The sequence below is a fragment of the Podarcis vaucheri genome, assembly GCF_965113315.1.
Source record: "Podarcis vaucheri genome assembly, chromosome: 5".
Taxonomy (NCBI): Eukaryota; Metazoa; Chordata; class Lepidosauria; order Squamata; family Lacertidae; genus Podarcis; species Podarcis vaucheri.
This window is the reverse complement of record NC_138763.1, coordinates 15,998,594-16,013,526: the sequence shown is the minus strand read 5'-3', so window position 1 is coordinate 16,013,526 and position 14,933 is coordinate 15,998,594. Positions and strand designations below refer to the sequence as shown.

At 46.4% G+C, this 14,933-nt stretch overlaps 1 protein-coding gene across 1 annotated transcript in view; it reads right to left on the bottom strand.

The window, feature by feature from the left end:
• The window catches only part of PLD1 (phospholipase D1), a 147,989-nt gene extending 133,769 nt beyond the window's left edge, over positions 1–14,220 (bottom strand). The window contains exon 1 of the mRNA XM_082223982.1: positions 14,078–14,220. The gene's annotated coding sequence lies outside the window, so the exon portion shown is untranslated. The remainder of the gene's footprint in view (positions 1–14,077) is intronic.
• Positions 14,221–14,933: the final 713 nt, after the last annotated feature.

The following is a 14,933-nucleotide window of genomic DNA, read 5'->3' as shown; positions in this document are numbered from 1 at the left end:
AACTATCTGACTTTTAGAAGACATCTGAAGGCAGCCCTGTTTAGGGAATGATTTACTCATTTTCTGCAGGAGGGCCTTCCTCATTTCATTTTGAATTTATATTGTTATATATACATCTGCCACAACATATTGGGACAGAATAGTGCCACTCTTAGGGCTAGAGACATTTTTAAAAAAGAAAAAAAGAAATGAAAGGTGAGAACCTGGGGCAGCTAATGGTGAAAACTGGCACTGGTTGGCATGGCTAGAAATTAGAAATATAGCAGCCCCACCTTTAAACATACTTGCCTGGCAAGGCTAATAAGGAAGAGTCTAGTTACAGATAGGTAGCAGTGTTGGTCTGCCACAGTCAAAATAAAAAAATTCCTTCCAGTAGCACCTTAAAGACCAACTAAGTTAGTTCTTGGTATGAGCTTTCGTGTGCATGCACAGTGTATCTGAAGAAGTGTGCATGCACACGAAAGCTCATACCAAGAACTAACTTAGTTGGTCTTTAAGGTGCTACTGGAAGGAATTTTTTTAAGGAAGAGTCTGGGACTGAACCAGAAACAGAGGAATGCTCAGTTCATAAGGATAATAGACCTGAAGCTGCCATCTTTAAACACAATTAAATGGAACCACATCCTCTTGAACTCTGCAATCCCCAAACCATAAACCTAAGTACGCTTAATTAAACCAAATGCATATTTATTCTTTCCCCATTTACCACTTCCATCATTTCCACCTCCCTTCCTCCATTGTCTCCTCTGTGTTTTAATTTTATATTGCAAATTCCTCTTGCACTTTGCAAAGCAATTTGGCCATTGACGACACGGCAATTCAACAAGCATCGAAGTGGAGCTTCCAAGCAAACAAATATTACATATTGCATCAGACATGTCATTTCCCGGTTACTCTGGAAAACTCATCGTTTTGATTTTGATGGAACAAGGCCCTTAACAAAGTGCCTTAAGGACTGCATGATTCTTTATGCTCCATCTCAACCGCTGAGGTCTTTTGACAGGACACTTCTGGTAATCCCAGGTATGACTGGCCTTTCCCTGGGGCAGCCCCTGCCCTGTGGAACTCCTTGCCAATAGGGCTTCGGCAGGAGCCATCCCTGCTCATTTTTAAGGGAGCAGTCCTTTGCACAAGAAGCTGGATGTTAAGCCAGTGTAGAGCCTACACCAGATTCAAACCCCGTTCAGCAGCTGGACAGCTGCAGCTGCTGCTCTTCCTAAGCCTGGCCTCGCAGAGGGAAAACAAGCCTTTAAAATGGCACTCCATCCTGAATGGGCTTAGGATCTGGTCTAAGTCTCCCCACTCTGCTCCTGCCCCCACTAACACCCCTTTCCCCAGTTTAGCAAATTGAGCCGATATATAAAATAAAGAAAGGTAAAGGACTCCTGGATGGTTAAGTCCAGTCAAAGGCAACTACGGAGTTGCGGCGCTCATCTCGCATTCAGGCCGAGGGAGCTGGTGTTTGTCCACAGACAACTTTCTGGGTCATGTGGCCAGCATGACTAAGCCGCTTCTGGCGCAACGGAACACCGTGATGGAAGCCAGAGCGCACGGAAACACCGTTTACCTTCCCGCCTATTTATCTACTTGCACTGGTATGCTTTCAGCTGCTAGGTTGGAAGAAGCTGGGACAGAGCCACGGGAGCTCACCCCATCACACAGATACAACACTTTTACCTTTGAGCCAGTGTATCTTTGGCTGAGCTGGGGCTGGGGACTTAATGCCGGCTGAGCCAGATACTACATACTAAGCTGCCCATCCCAGCCAATCTTGCCCCCTAAATGTCTCCTGAAAACTGTATTATTACTCAGACAGGACTTTCAAAACTGAGATTCTTGGCCAACCAGCTCTTACAGATACAGCTGGTGCTTTTATTGTGCTAGGTGTGTTTCTTAGCCTGTGTACCTCCTTATGCTGTTTTATGTCGAAGTGTGGTTTGTTGGAATTTAAGTGGTGCTGTGGTTTAAACCACAGAGCCTAGGACTTGCTGATCAGAAGGTTGGCGGTTCGAATCCCCGCGACGGGGTGAGGTCCCGTTGCTTGGACCCTGCTCCTGCCAACCTAGCAGTTCGAAAGCACGTCAAAGTGCAAGTAGATAAATTGGTACTGCTCCATTGGGAAGGTAAACAGCGTTTCTGTGTGCTGCTCTGGTTCGCCAGAAGTGGCTTAATCATGCTGGGCACATGACCTGGAAGCTGTACGCCGGCTCCCTCGGCCAATAAAGCGAGATGAGCGCCACAACCCCAGAGTCGTTCATGACTGGACCTAATGGCCAGGAGTCCCTTTACCTTTACCTCCTTATGCTATTTTATGTCGAAGCGCGGTTTGTTGGAATTTAAGTAGATAATAAATAAATAAAACTTCCAAATAGGTATGCTGGGGATCACAAGCTGCGACTAGACAAAAAGTTACAGTGAGACATCCAAGAGCCATTCATAAAGCACGGGAAATAAACAAAGGAAGGCTGCTGGGAGATTTATTAATGTTCCGTTGAATATTTTGTTTCCTGACTCATACAGTGCCTTTCGGTGACCTAGTGAAACGTTTCCTTTTTTTATTTTTTCTCCTAGGCATTCTTCTAATGAAAGAAAGGGGACAGCGTGCACCAAAGCCCGAGAACACAAGCAAGACATTCGCACACAGGCCAAAACTCATTAGATAAATCTGTAGTTAGCAATGCAGCCATTTGCACAACAAACGGCTCCCTAGACCTTCATGATGCATCCCCAAATGTCCATCTCTGAAATCCAGACTACGTAGGACACCCTTATGTTAAAAGCAGCTGACTGGGAGGGGGAAAGTGTTAGAACTGGACGATACTCAGGGACGGGTGGCAATATGCCACCATTTCCCTGGCTTAAATCAACCCTCTTCCATCCAAAGCTAGAATTATTATTATTTATTAAATTTGTTAACTTGCCCAAGGCAACCCAAAGCGACGTGCAAACCAAAGCTATCAGAAACAGAAGGGAAAAAACACAGAAGGTCATCTACAACTGAGTTTTACTCAGAGTAGACCGATTGAAACAAATAGGCCTAACTTGGCCATGTTTGTTAATTTCAATAGGTCTACTCTGAGTAAACTTAGTTGAATAACACTCAGACACTCCTCCCCCTAGTGTTTTGGAGCTATGTATGCTTCTTGGGGTTCATAACCTGACCTTTACTGGGCATGGCCCCTCTTCCATCAGCCAGTTAGAAAGCTGCAAATATCAGCAGCCACCATGCCTGCTGGCACAGAGATGTTCTCTGTACCTCTCTTCTGCTCATAACAGAAGGAAGGGTGGGTGGGTGTCCAACCTTGAGACTATTTAAGAGGTCATGTTCAATGTATGAGGTGAGCTCCCGTTGCTCGGTCCCAGCTCCTGCCAACCTAGCAGTTCGAAAGCACGTCAAAGTGCAAGTAGATAAATAGGTACCGCTCTGGCGGGAAGGTAAATGGCGTTTCCGTGTGCTGCTCTGGTTCTCCAGAAGCGGCTTAGTCATGCTGGCCACATGACCCGGAAGCTGTACGCCGGCTCCCTTGGCCAGTAAAGCGAGATGAGTGCTGCAACCCCAGAGTTAGTCACGACTACTGGACCTAATGGTCAGGGGTCCCTTTACCTTTACTTTTATGCCAGTAGTACATGTGTAAAGGATCTAGGGGTTTTAGTGGCCCACAGCACTCAGGGAGGGATGGACCACAAGCTTAACATGAGTCAATATGAGACAAAGCAGCAAAAAGGGGGAAAAAGTGCTAATGCTATTCTAGGCTGCATCAACAGAAGTATAGTATCCCAATGAAGGGAATTCACTCTATTCTGCCTTGGTCAGGTCCTGTGTCCAGTTCTGGGCACCACAGTTCAAGACAATCTGGAACATGTGCAGAGGAGGGCAACCAAGATGTTAGAGGGTCTGGAAACCAAGCCATAGGAGGGAGCTGGGTGTGTTAAGCCTGGAGAAGAGGAGACTGAGAGGAGATATGATAGCCATCTTCAAATATCTCAAGGGCTGTCAAGCGGAGGATGAAGCAAGTTTGTTTCCTCCTGGTCCAGAGGGTAGAACTCGAACCAATAGATTCAGTATACAAGAAAGGAAGAACTTTTTAATGGTAAGAGCTGTTCGAGCGTGGAACGGACTCCCTAGGGAAGTGGTGGTCTCTCCTTCCGTGGAGGTTTTTTAGCAGAGGTTGGGTGGCTACCTGTCATGGATGCTTTAGCTGAGATTCCTGCATTGCAGAGAGTTGAACTAGGTGGCCCTTGGGTCCCTTCCAACTCTAAGAATCTACGATTCTACTATATGAGTGATTGAACCTGCAACCACCTGCATTCAATACACAGATTCTGTCACTGACTTATGGCCCTGAGATAAAGAGTCCTTTAAAATAAAAAACCCTCCCCTATTGGCACATATTCAGTTCAAATCTCCCCTCCCTGTGGCTTTTAACTAAAAAGGCATTGGGAGATTGAATATCTGGTTTGCTGCTAAAATTCTCCTGTTAAGAGTGAGCTCAAACACTTCTACAGAACCCAAAGCAACATGTGCCTCTCCTCAGCATCAAGCTTGATCCAGACAAGCTCTCCTTCTGCTAAAGGCCTAACATAAATGCATCACATAAACTTGAGAGGGAAACTGCCTCTGTAAACAAGGATGTCATTCTTTTCTTGCTTACACAAAATCACTAGGCTGCCACCTAGTGGCAGCAGCCTTGCGCATAATTCACAGTAGAACAAAACATAAAACTCCAGCCAGCAATAACACATAGGAAAAAGATGATCAGGGAGAACATTGCCATACTGAAAGGGAAGAGAAGATCAAGTTAAAGACAATCCTTTCTTTCTTTTTCTTTTTTGGCTGTAGTGACTAGCTTGTTGGACTAAAGAGATGGAAGCCCAGGTCCAAATTTCTACAGAGTGATGAAGCTCACCATTTGGTTTTGGGAAAGTCCTAAATTCTCAGCGTAATCTTTTCACAGAGCTGTTGTGTGATTTACAATGCAGGCTTGATATCCTTGTTGGAATTTCAGGTGCAAACGGAATAAGAAGTTTGTGGCCCCGTGGAAAAATATGGGGACAAGATGTATCGTGGCCAAATAATGGTTGTGGACTGATTCATCAGATAGACAGGACCTGATAAAGCACAAGTTGATGTATTGACTTAACACAGGTTGAGATCTGCAGACTGCAGGAGCGTATCTTTAAAGATAAGGTGCTCGATGGGAATGCCATACGTAATCTAAATACCTGTTTGATAAGCAGAGCATGAATACTAAGTAAGGCCAGTTTCGCCCCACATTGCACAGAAACAAGTGTGGGTTTGCCACTGTACACGCGACAAGGAGGTGCAACCAATAGTGGCCAGACAGATCAGTGTGGCCTGTGTGATGCGACTGTTTTCAAACGCCTATTTTGTCACATCCAAATTGTTCGCTTTTAGGCTCATGCTGAAAGAAAAGATGTCTATCTGAAGAAGAACAGGCCCTGTTATTTGTCAGAGTGAGACCATCGCCACAGGAGGCAGATTCTGGGGGGCAACAGCCCCTCAGACCCAGCCATTCTCCTTCGCCAGAGATTAGAGCTATGTGTGCCACTGACCTGTAACAATGCGTTGAAGAAATTTTTGTGCTGCTTTCCTCCTTTGCCTTGCCAGGCTCTACAGCCCCTGTGGCAGAAGCCACCAGGAGCTGGATTGTGGGTGTAGAGGCCTCACAACAGTGTGACAGGGATGGAACAGTATCTAGGTCCCGCCCAGGAAAAATGAAACCTGTGCTCTGAGTTGGCCTCTCACCTGGGCAGGGAGGAGAGGGAATTCCCTGGGATGGAATGCAGGTGTGGAGAGGAGACTGAAAGCTGTACCACTCTTGATGTACAGATGGTATATTACACCAGTAAAAATGGCAAAAATGTATAAAACCGGGTCGAATACATGTTGGAAATGTAAAGAAAAAGAAGGTACTTTTTATCATATGTGGTGGGAATGTAGAGAAGTTTAAAAAATTGGGAAATGAATTGAAAAAAATGTTTAAAATGACATTTGTAAAAAAACAACAACCAGAAGCATTTTTGTTAGGGATTGTAGGACAAGACCTGCCAAGAAAAATAAAGAACTTATTTATGTATGCTACAACAGTGGCAAGAGTCTTGTTAGCACAAGGATGGAAGAATGAGGAAACCCCAACAAAAGAACAGTGGCAAGAAAAACCGATGAGCTAAGCAGAACTGGCTAAATTGACATATAAACTGCATGACAAGGAGAATCGTGACTTCAAGGAAGAATGGGAACTTTTTACAAACTATCTAAAAAGACAGCAAAATGACTTGGACTCCTTGGCAGGTTTTGAATAAACATCCACAAATTTATTAGTTGAACACATGACAGATGTGGCAAGGATATGTACAATTTTATAACATGCAGAGAAGAATATGTGCAAAGAAATCAGAGAGGGGAGCTGAGGGAAGTCCTTGGTGGGGGGAGAAGGGGGTGGTGGGAAGGGGGGAAATAATGCAATTGATTATTTGGATTGATAATTTGGTATGTTGAAAGTGTTTAATAATTTTTTTTAAAAAAAAAAAAGCTGCACCAAAGCCTCGCAGCAGGCTATCTTTCCTCTTCCTGCCCCATTTTGTATGCTGCGATTAATCCCAAGTACGTGTGAATGAAATAATAGCATTGACTTCTGCCGTTGGCCCTCCATCTATTTTCCTCCCCTTATTCTATTGTCTCCTGTGTGTTGATTTATTGCAGAGCTACAAGCCAGGATGGCTATTCCTTGCCTCCCAGGTTGGAGGTTTCTCTACATGGGTTGCTGCGAATCTCAAACAGAGGAAGCACTGTCATGCTCAGGCTCTGCTTTTGGGCTTCCCCTGGGCCCCTGACTGGCCACTGTGACATAGCTGTCAACTTACAGATTTGAAAATAAGGGCCCAGCAGCCTCGAAAATAAGGGATCAGCAGCCAAAATAAGGGATTTTAGCCAACCAGCTCATTTCCTTTCCCCCATAACAGTCAATCGAAGGAGCCTCCAAAACAGATCCCATGAGATCGCCGCCCGCCATTGTACTCAACCAGCTCCTTTCCTTTTCCCCCACCATGTGCCCCCGCTCCAGACAGACCTTTTCCCCGGCAAGGGTGAGTGGGCCGTCAATGACGTATCCATCCGATTCCGAGCACAGGTATGTTCAACTTCTGAGCCCCTCCGAGCCAAAGGCAGAAGGCCCAGCCAGCAGCCAAACGAAGCCTCAAGCAGTGGTTCCCAGCAACCCGGCAAAGGGGATGCAGCAAAGAAAACCACCGTCACTTCTCCACTGGGAAGCACTGAGCAAAGGCGAGTCCCCAGGCAACGCGGCTGATTTGATCGGCACAAGGCATACAAGCTCCACCCCCAGTCGTTCTTAGACTCCTTATTGGGTGAGCAACACAGCCAAGCAACACAGTTGGAGCCTCCCTCCTCCCTGGCCAGCAGGGAGGGAGGGAGAGGAACTGCTTCCTTTGAAACCCGGGAAATTTAAGGGACATCATCAATAAGGGACAGCAGCGGGACACGGCGCTGGGATAAGGGAGTTTCCCACCAAATAAGGGACAGTTGACAGCTATGCACTGTGAGAACATGATGCTGGACTAGACAGGACTTAGGCCTGATCCAGTATGGCTGTTCTTGGGGATCGGGAATCAGCGGCCCTCCAGATGTTACTGGGCTTCAACCAGATGTCTTAGGCAGCAGGGTCAAAATGGTCAGGGATGATGGGAGTTGTAATCCAACAACACACAACTCCCCACTTCTGTTTTATGGCAACCCGGAAGCATTTCTCTCTCTCTCTTTCCTTTTCTCCTTTTGCTTGTTAAAACATAGGTTTGTAAACATTTGCATCAGCTGCCCTGGGAACAGGACACGATACAAACCTAAGTAAATAAACTTCCAAGAGTGGCTTGTCAGCTCCTGTGGTATATTTACTCCTACATCTTTCTCCCACTTCTTCCCCATGGCTTGCCATGTGAGTGGCATGCAAGCGATCGGCAGAGTACTAATTACTGTGAGCTTACTGTGAAATCATAAAAGAGGCAGGTGAAGCCTCTAAACATCAGGTGTCAAGATCCTTTTACCCATCAACAGTTTATAATTCATCTGTGTTTCATCTTGGACTGGAGAAGCCCAGGTTCAAAACCCTGTCCAGCCACGAAGATCACTTCCATGGACTGGATTCATAAGATCCTAAATGTCATGGACATGCCATCCCACCTCAGTGAGGAAGGGCTGGAAGACGTGAGGCTAACACACTAGAAGAACAGGCGTATACTTGCTCCCCTTCACATGAGATGTGCTGGATTGGGGAACAGGTATTTTCAAGGCAGTAAAAGGAAGCGTCATATCTTCAAAGGTTGAATACAAACCACAATATATTCATGGCCCTCCAAATGTTGTTGGACTCCAACTCCCATCAGCCCCAACCACCATGGCCAACACGGTCAGGACTTGTGGGAACTGTAGTCCAACAACATCTGGAAGACCACAAGTTCTCTATCCCTGGATTAGTTAGACAGATTTTTTTTTATGCAAGTCCCTTTCGAGATCAAGAGACTTAAACAGATTTGGATGCAAAGTGAACTATTGTCTCAGGACAGGTCACTAGATCTATTGTGAAAGAGAAGAAATGCTTATTTTGTAGTAAATATATATATGTATCATAGCACATAGTCCCAATGGTTAATATTTCAGTACAGGAATCCTCTGAGTTACTGTGCATTCTGAATATTTCATGGAGATTAATGAGCAGCCCATGAAGCACAGTGTAACAAAAGCCAAGTCAGTGAGGTCTCCAAGAGCTTACTTCATATTTTATACGCCTCTTAATGACTAGATAATGTTAGGCAGCCTCCAACACCTTACGCCATTGTGTTCATGTATTGCAAAAGTCAGTGGTTTTTCAGTCAGTGGCTGATGAACAAGGCTGTGAGCTATTTTGATCCGCAGGCTTGAATACATAACATGCAATGTTGCAAACAGCACAAAAGAACTTGTGCAGGAAGTTCTCTGTTGGCAATCAGAATTATTTCCATGAAAAAGACATAACAGGACGCACTTTAGAGGAGATGATGCAGAGAACATATGACAGCTCTTCAATAGGAAATTATGTTATTTGGATTGCTGTTTTTGATGTATTGCCTAAACACCATCTTCCGGGTTAGGTAGGATATTTTATTTGATGTGTGCATAGTGTTGTAATTTGGTGACAACCCCTAAAAGCAGGTGGAGCCTGTATCAAAAGTGGGTGTGCCAAGATAAAGGCCTACTTTGGACAGGAATTCTGCCCATGGTTTTGTCACATGGCACAGGACGGACACATCTACAGCAAGAGTTAGCTGTGCTGGGCAGCTAACTGGTGAACTGGAGATGTTTCAAGTTGCAACTGGTGTCCAATTCAGCACCTAGACCGCACACCAAACCTTGGCCAGTACGGAATGGGAAGTCATAAAGCAGTTCATAATCGGGCGAAACATTCTCCAGTGTGGCTCAGAGGAAACAATAAAACGCCTCTTGCCTAAGTGTTTATCTAAGGCACAATCTATTTGCTTAAGTATGGGGAACACCTATTTACATGACTAAGCCACCCAGTACTCTTAGATAGCATGAGACTGGATCCAAGGCCAATACAGAGCCTGCTGATTTACTTCTCCCTTCTACTGGGAACAGGGAAAAGAAACGATCTGCAGCAGTACAACCAGACGCCTCCATCTTCTCTGGCTGCAACAAAACATGTCTCTCCCACATTGGTCTCTACAGCCACAGCGAGCATTGCTAACTTCCAAGAGCTTGACCTCACCCCCAAAGGCACACTCCGCCATTGTCTCCAGGGGCAGACATATGCCAGCAAAATAAACAAGTAGAAAGAGATTGCAGATTTAATTTAAGAGGCTCTGTGAGGTCCCTGGTTGCACCTTGGCCTGCTGGAACAACAAATCCAACATATATTTTCAAGAATGTGGGATCAGTCATTATTTGATTCTTTGTCCCAGCAGCCCTAGCGACAATATAAACTCTGCATAGCATCTACCTGTACTAGAGAAGGCCTGGAAACCTGCATCCCTATGTCAGAAATGGGAGTACAAATTGCCACAATTTGCATATTCATTTGAGATCAGGAATGGGAATTACACAAGCTAATATGAGTGAGATTAGTTATTTCTGTTTCTTAAGACTGTGCACATTAAGTAAATAATTGTGTTGTTTTCTGCATTGTTTTTGATGTTTCCTTTCCACTGAAATGCCCTGAAGTAAACTACATTGTTAGTTTGTTTCAGCTATCACAAACAGCGAGATGAACGATGTCTATTTTAGTGGAAGCCGAACTGCAGTAGAACAGAAACAGTGCTGATTGCAACACACAGGAAAGGATGGGCATTGCTGCCATCTTACATCCCTACTCCAGATGCTGCTGGAAACTACAACTCCCATCATCCCTTATCATTGGTCATGCTGGCTGATCATTGGTCGTGTAGTCCAACTTCATCTGGCGGGCAGGGCAGCAGGTTCCCTATCACTGTCCAACTAAGTGTGCAACTTCCTCCAACGCTCCACCAAACTGCAGGCAAAACATACCATTTGCAGTTGTGTGAGTTTTTATTTAAGCCCAGAAGAGCAATTTTCATCTGGATGGTCAATCCTTTTCTTCTCTGCCACAATCCTCATGAAAACCCGACACACCTACAACTAACCGGGTTTCTTAAGCCAATGCAACTGAAAGAGGCATATTTAGTTTGGCCCTGAGACTGTGATTAAATGCAGAGGGCTTTGGGTTCAGTGTCAGGCCTTCTCCTCTCCTGCTCAACATTCAACCTGACACAGAACTTGAAAACTCATTCACAATTGTGTGGCATTTTGGCCGGTCCTAACAAGAGTATGGCCTGACTTTTTATTTCAAAGAGCTTTTGGCAACTCAGATATGATGCAGACGAGGACTTAACAGATTTTAAAATAATAACTTAGGTGGTTTTATCTGCATTTATAAAAAACTGTTACTGGCTAGATGGTTTTCTTATTCGTTTTCTTTTTAGGTGTTGCTGTTGAGTAAAAGTATATATGCAAGCCATCGGGAAAGACATAAATAGATAAACCAGATTGCTAGGTGTGGACTCCCATCCCTTGCTTTGCTATTAAACCAGAGCCCTGGTACCTGGCTTTTACACACCCAATTATTACTGGTCCCTGTGCAGAAAACTGTTTCCACACACAAAATTCTCTGAATAAGGGTAATGCTGTAAAACACACATGCAACTATTTTATTGACTGATTGAATGATTGATTGAAAAGGAAGCATATGACCTTCTTCTCAGCTTACAGCCCAGGAGGAAGAAGGTTGGATCCAGACCTATTTAAATCAATGGGACTTGAATCACAATTAGCTTAAGTTCTGTTGATTCCAATAGGTCTACTCTAAGCAGAAGTGTGACTCCAAGATGCTGGACATTTCTGAGTAAACATGCATAGAATGGGGCAGTAAGTGCAGTAAGCATGCAAGTTAAGCACATTAAAATAAAAAGAGGGAGGAAAGGGGGCAGGAGTCAGGGAAAGGGGACTCTGGCAATCCCATTGGACACAGTATGTTCTGACTATACACAATTTTGGTTTTAGGCATGATCCTCGGAAGGTAACCTCCGCAAAAGTTGCAGGCTTACTGTACGTGCAACTGCATTTGCTTGCAATCCTGCAACTGTTTGCTCCCCCTGTTGTCTATTTCTCCTCCTTCCCCTATTCTAAATTTAGACTGTGAGCATCTTGGGCCCAGAGATCTGACTTCTGTTTATGGTACTCTGTAAAACACACCAAGTGCTCCCCAATGAGGTTTTATTAAGAAACAAATGAATGAAGCTTGATATGCATGCCACAATTCAGATTATTACAGTTTTGCAAGTTCTCAGGCACAAACACGGCTCCCAGTTTGCCTCCAGACTTGCAGAATTTCATGGGAGGCATTCAAGTGCCTACCATAAATTTGGGTTTGTGCAATTAAAGCTGATGACAGCAGCTTCCTATCTATAACCTCCCTGCACAGCAAATCGGGCATCTCTAAGAGTCAAATCCCAACACTTTTCAACTTGAACTAAGACCTAAATTCATTTTCTGCACCACAGGGGGTCGATCGCTCAACAACTCTGGGCAATGCTCCCCAAAAAAAGGTCAACAAGTAGATCACTGACAGTATTTTTATACTGGGAGTACATCACAGTCTCTTGGAAGTTGGACGTGCCTGCGTTAGATGATCTTTGGTGTCCCCTCCAACTTTACCATTCTCTGAAACTTGCAGCCATCCAGCTTTTTGCTGCACCTCCCACCATCCTTGGCCATGTATGCAAGAGCCGATGGAAGTCTAACAACCTTTCACTTCAAGAAGAAGAAGAAAGCAGGTCTGGTAATGTCCCCTGTCCCCCCACCACTGAGAAGACAGCCCTTTCTGCAAGAGACACCAGGAAGTCCCAGTATCAGCCACAGCGAGGTGCCAGAAACTTCGCAGGTCCTCCCACAGTAAGGCTCCTCTGGAGCAAATCTGCTTCTCAGCTGCTTCCATGAGATGGGCTCACGGTGGAATTTCTGAGAGAGACTAGACACTCAGCCTCAGATTATTCATGTGTGCACACAAAAAATCCCTACAAAACAATAACAATTAACAAATACTTCCTGGTTGGGAATAACAAACACACAAGCAAAAGTCTGTACAAAGGTGGGGAGAAGAGTTTCAAAGTTTGCAAAAGGTGGGTGGGGGCATGGGTGTAGCCCATAGCTGTCAACTTTCAGATTTGGAAATAAGGGATCAGCAGCCTCGAAAATAAGGGATCAGCAGCCTCACCTGTCCCGGGGTGAGGGGTTGGCTAACAATCCGGGATAGCAGCGGGAAGCAGCGCTGGAATAAGGGAATTTCCCGCAAAAAAAAGGGAAGGTTCACAGCTATGGTGTAGCCAGGATTTATGTTGCGGGGGCAGGACACCCATCTGTGTCTCAAAAACAGTTGTTTTAATTTGACCCCAAGTACTAAGAAAGGCTGAGGGACACGGGTGGCGCTGTGGGTTAAACCACAGAGCCTAGGACTTGCTGATCAGAAGGTGGCGGTTCAAATCCCCGCGATGGGGTGAGCTCCCGTTGCTCGGTCCCTGCTCCTGCCAACCTAGCAGTTTGAAAGCACGTCAAAGTGCAAGTAGATAAATAGGTACCACTCCGGCGGGAAGGTAAACGGCGTTTCCGTGCGCTGCTCTGGTTCACCAGAAGCGGCTTAGTCATGCTGGCCACATGACCAGGAAGCTGTACGCCGGCTCCCTCGGCCAATAAAGCAAGATGAGCGCCGCAACCCCAGAGTTGGTTGCGACTGGACCTAACGGTCAGGGGTCCCTTTTTACTAAGAAAGGCCACCTCATGAGAAGAGAAGACTCCCTGGAAAAGACCCTGATGCTGGGAAAGATTGAGGGCACAAGGAGAAGGGGACGACAGAGGGTGAGATGGTTGGACAGTGTTCTCAAAGCTACCAACATGAGTTTGACCAAACTGTGGGAGGCATTGGAAGACAGGAGTGCCTGGTGTGCTCTGGTCCATGGGGTCACGAAGAGTTGGACATGACTAAACGACTAAACAACAACTAAGAAAAAAATCTGTCAACATCTTTCTACAATTTCTACTTTTAGGTAAGTATTTTTATTTACTTACTTGAACAGGTGGCAGCTGCCCCCCACCCCCACCCTGGCTACGCCCCTGGGTGGGGGACTCCCATCAGCAAACAATGACATCATAGGAAGAGCAATATCTGTTATTGAATTGGCTGAAGTTCCACCTTTGGCAGGTAGCTGGTCTTGGAAGGAGAGAAAGGGAGATCACCCCAGGGGCTCTCTCGCTCTCTCTCTCTCTCTCTCTCTCTCTCTCCCTCTCCCTGTCAGTCGTAGTTGGAGCGGGAAAGAGGTAGCGATTTCAAAAGTTTCCTGAGAAGTTGCAAATCGACGCAGCCGGAGCTGCTGTCTAGCAAATTTCCGGATCGCAGTAACTGCGACGCCGAGGGGCATCGTGGCGCGTTTCTTCGCCAGGGCGCTTCGCTGGCGCGGGAGGGGGGCGCGCGCGGCTTACCTGCTTGTGGCGCGCGCGCAAAAAGCGCGCAGCTGGATCCCGCCGCTGAAAGATAGAGAGGGCGCACGACGCCAGGAGCCGGAGGAGCCCGGGAAAGGAGTCCTCTTGCCTGGCTGGTGGAGCTGGACGCCCGGCTGAAGCGGGGCGGGGCGGGGTCACGGCAGTCCCGCGCCCACAGGAGGCGGGTGCGCAACTCCGGCGAGGAGGAGACCTTGGCTTTGGGTGCCTCCGATTCTTCGAAAGGGGAAGGAGAGCCGCGGAGCTTCATCCGTGGTGGAATCACAGCTGAGAAGCCCTGGATTCAAGCCTTTGGCATCTCCTGGGAAATCTAGGAGACCTGCTGCTGCTGCCGGTCCGTGCAGGCAGTACTGAGCCCGCTGGGGCTGGCAGCATCTGGCGAGGCTGCGGGCGCAGCGCTTTGCACGATCCCTTGCGCCCCTCTGGGTACATGCGAGGCTCTCGCAGCAGTTCTTTTAATGCAGCACATCGGTCATCTTTGCTATTCACATCTGCTGGGCATCTCCCGGAACAATCCTTTTGTCTGTCCGCTTGCTGGAAGTGCGAACAACAAGGGGCATTCCTCGTAGGAACAACAGACAATGCACAATGCTTGTTGATCCTAAGGCCTTGGCCGCAGGCTCAAAGAAAGGCAGCTGCCTCCTCGATGTGTTTATTCAGAGGGAGCTGGCTTCCAGGAAACGCTGGCCAGGCTTTGACAAGACAACCCTCTCCAACCTGGTGCCCTCTCCCCAAGCTTTGGGACTACAAAATCTCACATACATTCCTGCATTGCAGGGGGGTTGGACTAGATGACCGTCAGGGTCCCTTCCCACTCTATAGTTCTGTGATTCTATTA